The sequence below is a fragment of the Lissotriton helveticus genome, chromosome 8, assembly GCF_964261635.1.
Source record: "Lissotriton helveticus chromosome 8, aLisHel1.1, whole genome shotgun sequence".
In the NCBI taxonomy this organism is placed as follows: Eukaryota; Metazoa; Chordata; class Amphibia; order Caudata; family Salamandridae; genus Lissotriton; species Lissotriton helveticus.
In genome coordinates, this window is record NC_136069.1 from 396,350,084 (window position 1) to 396,362,523 (window position 12,440).

General features: G+C 47.9%; 2 long non-coding RNA genes across 2 annotated transcripts in view; one reads left to right on the forward strand and one right to left on the reverse strand.

Moving 5' to 3' along the window:
* Nucleotides 1-7,713, reverse strand: part of LOC144771659 (uncharacterized) — a 293,577-nt gene extending 285,864 nt beyond the window's left edge. The window contains exon 1 of the long non-coding RNA XR_013599416.1: nt 7,636-7,713. This is a non-coding gene — a long non-coding RNA (uncharacterized LOC144771659). The remainder of the gene's footprint in view (nt 1-7,635) is intronic.
* The window catches only part of LOC144771658 (uncharacterized), a 335,630-nt gene continuing 330,862 nt past the window's right edge, over nt 7,673-12,440 (forward strand). The window contains exon 1 of the long non-coding RNA XR_013599415.1: nt 7,673-8,019. This is a non-coding gene — a long non-coding RNA (uncharacterized LOC144771658). The remainder of the gene's footprint in view (nt 8,020-12,440) is intronic.

Genomic DNA, 12,440 nt, shown 5'->3' on the forward strand with positions numbered 1-12,440 from the left:
AGGGCGCCAAATTTCTTTCCGCCCAGGGCGCCACCCTGTCAAATGCCGACTATGCATTACGACCACACACACGCAAATGAAAACAAATACATTCTCACAACCAAGATTGCAGTATGTGTTTTATGTACATTCAAAACTTTATTTAGGACTCACAAAAATCTACAGTAGTCGGCATAGAAACCAATACAAGTTCTACGTCATTACACTTACTCAGCAAATGTCAGTGGGCGAACATCAATCAACATGAATCGGGTGTGGCGTGCTGCGCACTATCTAATCACTGAGAGGTCCCGCATGCACGCAACCGCCCCACCCCATAATGGAGGGGCCTGTATTACTTACTCGCTGGGCCTCCTACACTATGTTTAACTTTTACAGACACTCACTTGACCTGTGGGCTGGGGCTGGTGCCTGGCCTGCAGCTTCAGAGGCAGGCGCGAGCACCGCAGGCAGCAGAAGGCAGGGCAAGGCAGGCTAGCCAGCAGGGGCTAGGAGTAATAATGTAAATTATGTCTGGTCACGGTGACGGGTGGTGACCGGTCCTGCCTTCTCAGCCTCTGGCGTTGTGTGGCTGAGTCGTGGGTCCTGGGATGCCTCACCTCACAAGTGCACTATTAATTGTGCGTGTTCAGAATTATGCTGTGAAGTAGCATGCATTTTACATGGACTCTGGGTGGCATGGGTGACAGTGCAACTGTAATTACATGACGGACGATTGTCGGTGGTTTATGTAGTGACGGTCTAGTGTTTGCACGTCACGTCGGCGACGTGACGTGCTGGCGGCCATTATTGGCTGCACGCTCAACGAGCCGGCAGAGCGCGAAAAGCGAGAGTAGAGCCGGAGCGCAACACAGAGGCTCGGCACTCTTTAGGGGCAATTATAGAAATAAATGTAGTCAAAGAATCACAGGCTCCAGTGTCCTTATTGCTGACACCTGCATCCCCACAATGGCGACGAGGGTGGGATGACGACCCCCCAGCAAGGAAGAAACACCAGAACAACTACAACACAACATAGAGAGCACCAGTGTTACCAGGACCACCAAACAAGGAGCCCTAAAGAACAGAGAGCCAGGAGGACCTCCGATTACAGCACAGGTACCCTAAAGAGCGTGGCAGAGCCCAAGAGCACCCGAGGGGGCGGCACAGGAAAACGACAAAGGGGGGACAGACCCCAGAGACAAGCAGAAAAGTGCGCCAACCCACACTGCAGCCCACAAGACAGGGGAAACCGCGCTGGATAACCCACCGAAGAGCGAGGGGGCTGACGCAGGTAGTCCCCAAGCCCAAACAAGCGAGGAAGAACAGGACGACGCACCAGGGAGTCCCAGAAGCCAAGGGAGTGCGCAACTCAAGGTCAAGAAAGAGAAAATGAGCGCGCAAACCGGATACGCAATGGCGCCGGTGCAGTTTTTGCCTCGCCCCGGAGAACCACTTATGAATTGGGAGGACTGGAGAGAATATATAGATAATTTCATAGGAGTCCTGGAAGATGAGAATGAGGAAGTGTTTAAACCCACGAGAAAAAAACGCATCTTGTTACTGAACCTTGGCCCGGAAGGTCTGAGAATTTACAAGAGCCTAGTACCGAAACAGAGAACAGCCACAGACGACGATGTATACGCTCACGCACTCGATGACCTCAATGAACACTTCAGGCCAGCAGTGTGTGTATCTGTGGACAGGTTCAATTTCCAACAGAGGAAGCAACGCCAGGGAGAAACGGTGGAGGAATACGTGGCGGCACTGAAGCGGTTGGCATCCACGTGCAAATATGACAACTGGGAAGAGGAGTTCATCAAAGACCAGGTGGTAATGCATACCACGTGTACGACAGTGCAGGACAAACTGTGGGCCAGCGGAGACACCACACTGAAAGAGGTGATGGTCATCGTCAAAAGGGCCGAGTTAGCACGACGATGTGCAGAAGTAACGAGGAAAGAAACAGCGTCCAACGCCTTGGTGAACAAGGTAGACGACGAAGGACCTCGCAGAGAGTATCATAACAAGAAGCCAATGGAGAGGGGACCCAACAAGTGGCAGAGCAACACTAGCCCATCGGGGAAACAGGCAGGGAGCAACAAGAAGCCATGCTACAGGTGCAGGAGCTGGTCGCATGAAGCGCACGAAAGGAAGTGTCCCGCAGTTCGCGCCAAGTGCATGCACTGTGGAATAATTGGCCACTACGAGAAGGTCTGTCGGAAGAAGGCCTCCAAAGGCACGGTGAGATACGTGGGTCAAGGCCGCGAAGATCAAGACGAAGACACTGAGGAGGATGTCGTCACGGTGATCTACATCGATGATCAGGTGTTGAGCATGGACGGCCAAGTCCTGGGCACAGACGGAAGAAGGACAATGAAACCCGTCCTAGAAATGGCAATAGGAGGTATCACGATCAGCGTGGTGGCAGACACAGGCTCGCCCTACACCATTGTCCAGAGAGCAGTGTGGGAGGAGAAATTCGCACCGCGACTAGGCTCAGGACTAGAAAAACTAGACATTCGTCCCATCACGTACAACGGAGACCGCATACCGATGGCAGGATTCAGACCTTTGAACTTTGAATTCCGAGGCCGGTCTGCATACTGCAAGCTCTACGTGTCGGAGAGAGGCCCATCGGTCTTAGGATGGCTAGATCAAGGCGACCTGGGCATTAAACTGGATCCGGGAGGCAAGGAACAGATACTACTAACGGACCAGGAAGCGTTGCCCGATCTCGACAAATGGAGGAGTGAGTACCCCAAGGTGTTCGGGGGCACAGTAGGAAGGCTGGAAAAGTTCGCCCACAAAATCGTCCTAAAGGAAGACGCCGTACCTGTGGCCCACAAAGCAAGAAATGTTCCGTTAGCAGTGAGAGAAGCAGTACGGGAGGAACTCCAAGACCTGGAAAGGAAGGGGATCATCGAGCCCATCACATGCGCTGAGTGGCTGGCGCCCTTGGTAGTAGTCAAGAAACCCAGTAGAAAGGTCCGGCTGTGTGTCGACCTGCGGGAACTGAATAAGAATATTGTGGTGGAAAGGTTCCCCTTACCCAGAATAGAGGAGATGCTGGCTAGCACTAGGGGAATTAAGTGGTACTCCACTATAGACTTGACCTCCGCTTACCATCAAATAGCTCTACACCCGGAGAGCCAAAAACTAACATCTTTCATCACCCCGTTTGGGTGCTATCAGTTCCGCCGTATGCCATTTGGACTGGCCTCGGCGGCAGCGGTGTTCCAGAAACTGATGCACCAATTGTTCAAGGACATCGCCGGCGTCCAATACTTCCAGGACGACATCCTGGTGATGGGGAGAGATAGACCTGACCATGATGTGCAGCTTGGTGAAGTGTTGAGGATCTTAGAAAGAAAGGGACTCACGGCGGAGTGGTCCAAGTGCCGGATAGGGATGAACTCGGTGACCTACCTAGGGCATGAGATAGGAGTGCAAGGAGTGACTCCAAAAGCAGAAAACGTAAGAGCGATATGTGAAGCACCTCCACCCACCAACAAGGAAGAGGTCAGATCATTCCTGGGAATGGCAGAGTACTACGGCAAGTTCGTGCAACACTTTGCCTCCAAGACTCATCACATGAGGCAGCTGACAAAAGAGAACACGGAATTCTGCTGGTCAGAGGAAACACAAAGGGAATTCGAAATCATCAAAAAGGAAGTAGCTGGAGCAATACCGCTCCAAGGGTACGACCCTCAAGGAAAGACCGTACTAACCACAGACGCCAGCGATAAAGGACTGGGTGCCGTCCTCATGCAAGACCGAGGGCAGGGGAGACTGGAAACATTAAGCTTCGCCTCACGCACGCTGAGCGAAACAGAAAAAAAGTACAGCGTGATAGAGAAAGAGATGCTGGCAGTGGTGTGGGCTACCACGAGATTCAGACAATTCCTGTGGGGCACACGGTTCCAATTGCGGACGGATCACAAGCCGTTACTGAAGGTGCTAACGTCGAGCGGGCACGCGGATGCCACGCCCCGAATATCCAAAATGACACTGAAACTACTTGAATTCAGGTATGACGTGGAGCATATCCCAGGCAGCAAGAACAGAGTCGCAGACTATCTGAGCAGAGCGGCGGCCATGGAACCGAGTGAGGAAGACAAGGCGGGAACAGAAGAATGGGTAGCACTCATGGAGGACCACGAGAAGGTCATCAGCCTCCAAGAGTGGAAAAAGGCGTATGAGGAAGACCAGACCTTAGAGGAAGTGAAGCTACACATCACCCAAGGATGGCCTGATAAGAGACACACCCGCGGGGAACTCAACCCCTACTTTGAAGTCAGGGAAAAACTGTCCGTGGACGACCAAGGAATATTCATGTATAGAGGTGAGAAGGTCATTCCCCCAACAAGTATCATCCCCAGACTGCTGGACATGCTACACGAGGGGCACCTGGGAATTGGAAAACTTAAACTGAGGTCCAAACAAGACTATTGGTGGCCAGGAATGGATATAAGAGCAGAACGACATGTAAGAGATTGCTCAAGGTGCCAGGGTGCAGACAAGACACTCAAACCACTACGCCCAGCACTGGGTACATTCGAACCTCCGAAAAATCCGTGGGAGGAGCTGTCAGTAGATATCCTAGGCCCGATACTAGACACACAAGGAGTCCAAAAGTATGTGTGTGTCCTAGTAGACAAGTACTCGAAGTGGCCAGAAGTGAAAATAGAGGAAACAATGGACACAGAGACCATCGTAAAATTTTTGGCAGACACCTTTGTGAGGGAAGGCATCCCAAAGTCCATCCTCAGCGACAATGGCCCCCAGTTCAGATCGGAAAAATGGAACAACTTCATGCAAAGAAACGGCATCCTAGCGAAGCACACATCCATATGCCACCCGGCGGGGAATGGACAAGTGGAGCGCTTCAACAGAGTAGTGATGGGGTCGATCCAAGCAGCCATCTCGGACAACAAAGATTGGGAGAAGGACATATGGCACATGTTGTGGGTGTACAGGATCACTCCCACAGGTACTGGCTATAGCCCATTCCAGATATTGCGTACCCGTGAACCATTCACCCAAGACAATCGGGTGTGGAAAGAGAAAACAATTGTAAGTGAATGGTCCCCTGCAGTGGTGCGTGCCAATATAGAGAAAGCACAAGCGGTCTACACAAAACACTACAACGATCGGAAGAACGTGAAAGACACTGAACTGGAAGAAGGGGAATGGGTGAGAGTAAAATTGCCCATGCTACAAAGGAAGGGAGAGAGCAAATACAGCAAGCCCATGCAGGTGAAGGAAATAATGGGCAGAGCGGCCAGGTTGAGTGATGGGAATGTATGGTCACAGGACCGTATGGCAAGATGCAATAAGATTCTAACTTGGGACTATGGGGGAGTAGACAAAGAGGATGGAGAGAACGGACTCGGCCAACAAGAACATCTGGAGGCGGAACCCGAAGTGAGAGGAGGACAGCGACAGGTGAAGGCGAGAAGCATCGAGCAAGAGCAGAGGGTCGGAGAGGACCCGAGTGATGTAAGTGGACAAGTGGAGGTACGAGGAATCAGAAGAAGCAGCGAGGAAGAGAACCACACCACCCCGGTAAGATTGACCCGGCGCGGCAGGGTGGTGATTAAGCCTACAAGGTTCAGAGACTATGATCTGAGCGACGGACTGTAAGTTACAAATGTTAGGTGTTGGAAAAAGGGGAGATATGTAGTGACGGTCTAGTGTTTGCACGTCACGTCGGCGACGTGACGTGCTGGCGGCCATTATTGGCTGCGCGCGCAACGAGCCGGCAGACCGCGAAAAGCGAGAGTAGAGCCGGAGCGCAACACAGAGGCTCGGCGCTCTTTAGGGGCAATTATAGAAATAAACGTAGTCAAAGAATCACAGGCTCCAGTGTCCTTATTGCTGACACCTGCATCCCCACAGTTTATATGTTTATTGCTTAATAATTGATATCAGATGAGCTCCATCTTTCATGATAACAACCACTGACAAAATTTAAAAAGTTTGACTTATAAATGGTGCATGCCGACACACAACATCTAGGCACTTATTGAAAATAACAATAACTTGAATTTATATAGCACTTCATGCCACACATCTGTCCTTTCTAATTGCTTTAAATAATGACGTTACCATAGCAACGTGTAATAGCACTCAATTCACCGTCCTCGGAAAGACTGAACTCTATCATCAGTGTGTCAGGAACAAGAACTTCTGGCCTGGAGATCATTTCAAATGACAATGTCAGACTTTAACTCAGTATGGTACCTGGCCAGCAAGGCAAACATATCCTAATATGCAGGTAGAGAAGCCAGGCAAATATGAATAAGGTGTCCTGGCACTAGAACAACAGTGGAACCCCCAACCCTTATTAAGGATTTAGGAGTAAAATGTGTTGAAAGTCCATTGCACACAGATCAAGAATCCTACAAACTATTTATCTGACAGGGGGTTTGACTTCCTTTCGCCTTGCACCAGAGAATCTAGCAAACCAAGCAGACAGAACTAGCAGCAACCCCGCCTACCTGCACCTGCTGCACCCTCTGCTTCAGTGGCATCCCTCCCCGGATCGTGACACTGCCTGGGCCCAGCACACGCCAACGGTGAGCTGAGGTGTTGACGCTACAACTTCTGATTGCTGCCTCAATTAAATAATCTGCTTTTGACAGTATTGTTACAAATGGCACAGCTTGTATGTTCAGAGTATTTCCCATTTCAACATTAGAACTTAGAGAAAGACAATATTGTGGCATTTCATTTAAATGTTGGAGGTTTCAAATCAAAATATACTAGATTTCTGGGTGGTAGGGCAAAGTGGTAGGTGGTGGGCCGGGACGGGAGGCCGGGGCGGTCCCCTCCATGTGCTTTGCAGGGGGCCCCCTCAAGTTTCATTACGCCACTGATGAACGCAACTGCCCCTCCCCCCGTAACACAGGGACCTGTATTACTTACTCTCTGGGCCGCCTACACTATGTTTAACTTTTACAGACACTCACCTGACCTGAGGGCTGGGGAGAGTGCCGCAGGCAGCAGAAGGCAGGGCAAGGCAGGCTAGCCAGCAGGGCCTAGTAGTAACAATGTAAATTATGGCAGGTCACGGTGACGGACGGTGACCAGTCCTGCCTTCTCAGCCTCTGGCGTGGTGTGGCGGAGTCATGGGTCCTGGGATGCCTCACTTCACACGTGCACTTTTAATTGTGCGCGCTCCGCAATGTGCATGACAATTTCATCATAGCATGGGTCACAAGCCCCACCCTGAAGAGCGCGCAGACAACTAACTGCGTGCCGCCCGCACCCACCCAGAATCCATTTAATTAATAAAGCGCCTCAGAGCCCCGGCCTGGGCCCCGCCCGTGTGGTGCGAATATATGATGTTACCACGGTTGCAAGTTCCACGCATGGCATTACCACGCGAATTTTAGTTCGCAAGTGGCTTTACCACGCTGGAATTTACAACAATGGATTATAACACGCGTAGAAACGTCCACTAAGCACAAATGAAACATAAGGAAATTGATAGGCAAAAAAAGTATGTCTAGAGTTTGTAGTAACTGCTTAACCCATTCGATCGTTTTTTTTCAACATTCAAAAACAACAAATTACCCTAGATTTATAAATTCTTTTATTTTACTGTGCGCTTAAATATTTATATATTTTAAATAAAGATTATTTACTTACCTTACACCTTCCCGTCTTTCACCAGCAGCCCTTCCTTCCATCCACCATCGAAACAAGCGTCAAAACACGTCTACCAACATTAAAAACGGACTGCTATTTTGACGTACACGGCACGTCTTTGGGGGAGGCACTTTCCTTTTTCTTCAGTGGTACTGAAGTGCGTATTTTTATTTTCGAAGTAACCTGCTCCTTTGTTTGTTTTTTTTTTGGGGGGGGAGACCCCCCCAGCCCCCCCAAGTACCCCCCCCAGCCCCTCCCCAGCCCCCAAGCCCACGCAGAACGACTGGAAGGATTACCACGTCTCCCCCCCAAAGCCCACGCAGAACGTACTTGCGTGGTAGTGGAGGTCGTGGAAGGCACCCGCGTTTAAAAGACGTTTTCGTGGTAAGTGACTCGTGGAAAACGTTATTAGTGGTAATTACTTCGTAGTAAATGATGTTTCCCGTGTGGTGCACCATTTAACTAATGAAGAGCCTCGGAGGCCCATCAGGGGCCCAGGCGTATGTGTGCATCATTTAATTTATCAAGAGGCCGGGCGTGCACACCAAATTAATGATGAAGAGGCTTGCAAGTGAGGGGGCCCATGGAGCGCGGGGGCCTGTGTTATGCCCCTGGATCTGTTGTCTGTGTTCTTGCCTTAGCCCTTCCCACACGTACGTCCTTATCTCCTGGCCTCGCTCCCTCTTACATCGTCCCCTACTCATTCTCCTCCGACTGACAGGGAGCACATTGTGGGACGAGGCAAATCCGACGGCGGAATGGTAGTAGAGAAGGACTCTAGGACAGACGAAGGAATGGGAGAGTCCATGGCTGACAAAAAAAAAAGCACTGGACACGGCCAGGTGATTGTTAGCCCTGCTGCTGAACAGCATGGTTAAAATGTTTGCCGAAGCCAATAGCTTTTGCCATTGCCAATGCTTGTTTAAATAGGATGTATTTTGGGGCACAGGGATTTGAAGCTGGTTGCCTCCTTCTCATCCGACCCTGGTCGCGCTGGGGACTGTTGCGGAAGTCGTGGTAATCGGACAGATGGTGGGGGTGTTGGATGTGCTGTAATTACCTCAGAATGTACCAGTACAGTTTAAAGTCTGCAGGATTTCCCCATTATCCGAATTGCAGCCTCTCTCCTGCATGGCGCTCTGTTGCCCTGACCTGCACCCGCACATCTCTTGGCAACCCAGCGAGCTGTCTGCCACCCCTAGCAACACTGACAGGACCGAAAATGCCTCAAGACGCATTGTGACAGTGAAGCACTGTGACAGTGAACACATTTTATTTTCAAGACATTGACGTTTACCTAGCAGTGTTGCTTATTTTGAGCCCTACGTGGCAGTTCAAGAAGGTCTTTTAGCTTTTTTGTTGTTAATTTAGGAGAATAAAATATATAATCATATATAAAGTCCTAGTCAATAGTAACAAGACTCTGAAGCCAACTCAAATTTCAGTGTATTTGCCATTGGACGTTCAGGTTCTGTTACAGAAAGACTTCCAAGTGAGAACTCATGTTTCAGAAATTTTTGGAACCTGGGTTTTTTCTACTTCTGCATTTGTTCTTGTTGTGCTGCTGAGATTTTGACCTTTAGCGCTAGGACACTCCTATAGGAGTAACTATGCGCTTTATAAATTTCTTTATTATTATTTTTTTTTTTTTTTCCGCCCATTTCTTATTGCACACTTTTTGGGATAGAACTTTTAATATCTCGTGGTCTGTTGCTCATTAAAAGTGATGTCAATCTCGGACCTGGCACAAGTGTACTCCCCGCTGCTTGCATGTGCTGTCTGACTTGCCTCCTTAAATTAGAACTAAAAAGTTTTCTGCCCCCCACTTGTGATAACCATGTGGTTGCCTATTCTTTTTTTTAAAACTTCTTTTTATTTAACAGACGTCTGTGATATTGTACATTACTTCATTCATTCATTTATACATGTGCATCCCCCCCTCAACTCATAATTTACAATCCTTTGGTGCAGCAATATTCACGGATCAACAAACAACCCTAGGTGGACCCTAAGCCTACACATCCCCAGTCCATCCCCACCGATCTTAGTAGTCTGACTTCGCTCAGGAGTTCCTGTATGCTTCCCAATGACTCCACACTTTTTCCCATTTTTTGGGGCACCCTCAACATATATTGTCTTCTCAGCTGCACAACACCAACCCATATCCATTTTCCATTGCGCTAACGTTGATGATTGAGTGACTCCCTGTGGCTGCCTATTCTTGCTCTACTTGGAACTCCTCCCTTACACCCACCAACTACCGCTATAAGGCTTAACCTTCAAACTTTTTACTTACTTTTTTAATGAATATTAATATATTCAAAACATGCTCAGCACTCCAGATTTAGGGTGGAGACTCGTATATTTTTGTATGCCAAACAAGCATTTGCAATGCAATAGGTCTCGCATTATTAAAGTTTGAGCAATTGGCATTGCTAATAATAATGCAACAACAATAGCTCAAACATTCAGTAATGCGAGACCTATTGCATTGCAAATGCTTGTTATATATAGCTACCAAAAATAATTCCGACCAAGTATCAATAAAACCTATAGAACAACCTGCTACCATAACCTTTGTCAGTAGTGGGCCCAAAAGAGCAATATTATCCATAAAAAGATCTACTTGGATACCTTTGGGGCCAGATGCTTTTCCCCCTTTACAGACTCCTAAAGCTAGAGTAATCTCTTCTAGGTTAAACTGAACGTTTATTGGCAGTTTGGGGGGGGAGGAAGTGGCCCTCGTAGTTATTGGGGCACTACAGGTTCCTGGATTCTCTACTGTAAGTTTTTACATGTTAGAGAAGTGGGTCATCTGCCCTCCAGATCGCGTTGTTATCCCTGACCAAAGTCGGTTCGTGCAGGGCCCTCCATGCATCCTCTCTCAAGCCCTTCCAACATTCTCAAAGTCTTGTTAATACTCCAATCTACTTGAATCAAAAAACACTTCTGATGGATTGCAAAAGACAACTTACAACGGTTGATAAAAGTGTCTGGGGCAATTCATGTAGCAGAACAGCAAATATCTGCCATCCACTCCCCCTGGGTATGCCCACGAAGTAGCCATCATATGCGCAGGACAACTCTAAAGGAGACCAGAAAGAGGCACCCTTTCGTAGGCACAAGTAGCAAAGATAGTAAGCTTGAGCTATTGACTGAGTGTATTCACAGCAGGCTTCTCCCACCTTACCAGAAGGGAAACCTGGACAAAAAGTGTCTGAGAGAGAAGGGAGAATCAATGTTCTTCAGATAAACTGACAGAGCCTAATGAACACCAAGCCAGTGCAAGGAAGTGGGAGCAGGACAAAGACCAAACAGAAGAGAATAGCTTACATCTAAGGACCCTCCTCTCCCTGTTTTATTGGGTGAGTGCTCTTTCTGTCCAACAGAGAACAAAGTCCAAGGAGGAATGTTTTTGGGATGAAAGAGGAATCGGCATGGGAGAGACGAAATTCTGGAGTAGCATGCAATTTATTTCCAGGAAGCATCTCATCGATCATTTGAATAACCCACTTTCTTGACATACACACTGCCCAGGCATCCATAAAGTGGATCACCCTGTTACCTACCCGAAAATCCAATTGACCAGTTGTGAGAGATAAACATTCATGCCTCGGAGAAACCAGGGGTGATGCATTAGAAGCAGGGACCTGATACTGGAGTTTGTCTGCATAGAATGGACCCCAACTATTAGTCCTTCTACAAAAGGACCACTAATACTACTGCTGCAATTGGCCTAGTCAAAAGGAGCCAGGCTAGTGATAAAAATGACCTTTAGGAGGATCGTGCCTAAAAGTTCAAACATCTTACACTCTTTCACTGATTTCTTTACTTTGGCAATAATTGGGAGCCAAACAACCAGAATACCAATGAAAAAATATGACGAAGGAGATGGCATGAAGCTATTTTCAACTTACATGTCTATGTCTACAAACAGATATGGTGTCAGCTAGAGGCTGACACCGGAGAGGTGAGAAAAGTCTGTTTAGTGTAATGTCCAACAAGAAATTGGCCCTCACCAAGGACAGAAGTGGATATGTATCTGATCCCTTCTGGACAACCTCAAATAGTAACTGAAAACCCTACAGCAATGACTGAAATGTACAGGTTGTTAAAGCCCTAGTCAAGAGATCAATGACAGAAGTAGTTAAAAACATTTGCCGTTATAGTGTTCTTATCAGTAGGATGCTCTCTGATGGTAAAACATACTGAGAAGACCCACTAGGCAGTAGGAAACCTTCATCACAAAATGCAACTCAGAGTGAAAGCAAGCCTGCTGATATTTATTGACAAAAATTGAAAAAATGCAAGTTTTTTAAATGGGCTTCCTCTTCTTGCCAATAATGTTACATACTTTACATGTTAAGGTAAGGAGGCAGAAACCTAGAAACGAAAATGACCAACAAAATAATACTGAGCCTCATGCTGAAAAGAGTGTGGAAACTTCACGTACTTATATAGACAGTTCGGAACTGCTAACAGATCTCGCCATTGCATGTAGGCCTCAGATGGAGCCATGGGTGTCCCCAGGCATTGAAGCAGGATTGCGTGAAGGACCTGTTCCATAGACTCATCAACAATAGCCTGAAGCTTATCTGGCGAAAAATAAATGGAAGGTGATTGTTGCTCCAGTTTTCCAGTGTCAGACTACTTGGTGTGTTTTTGCTTACTAGAATGCTTACCACCTTCTAAAGCCATCATGGTCAGCAATAACAGAGATGCTGATGAACCTACAAAAGTGCATAGCAGTTGTAGAATTACCCAGTTGTCTAGCAACCAAACAACATGGACATTCATAACTCACA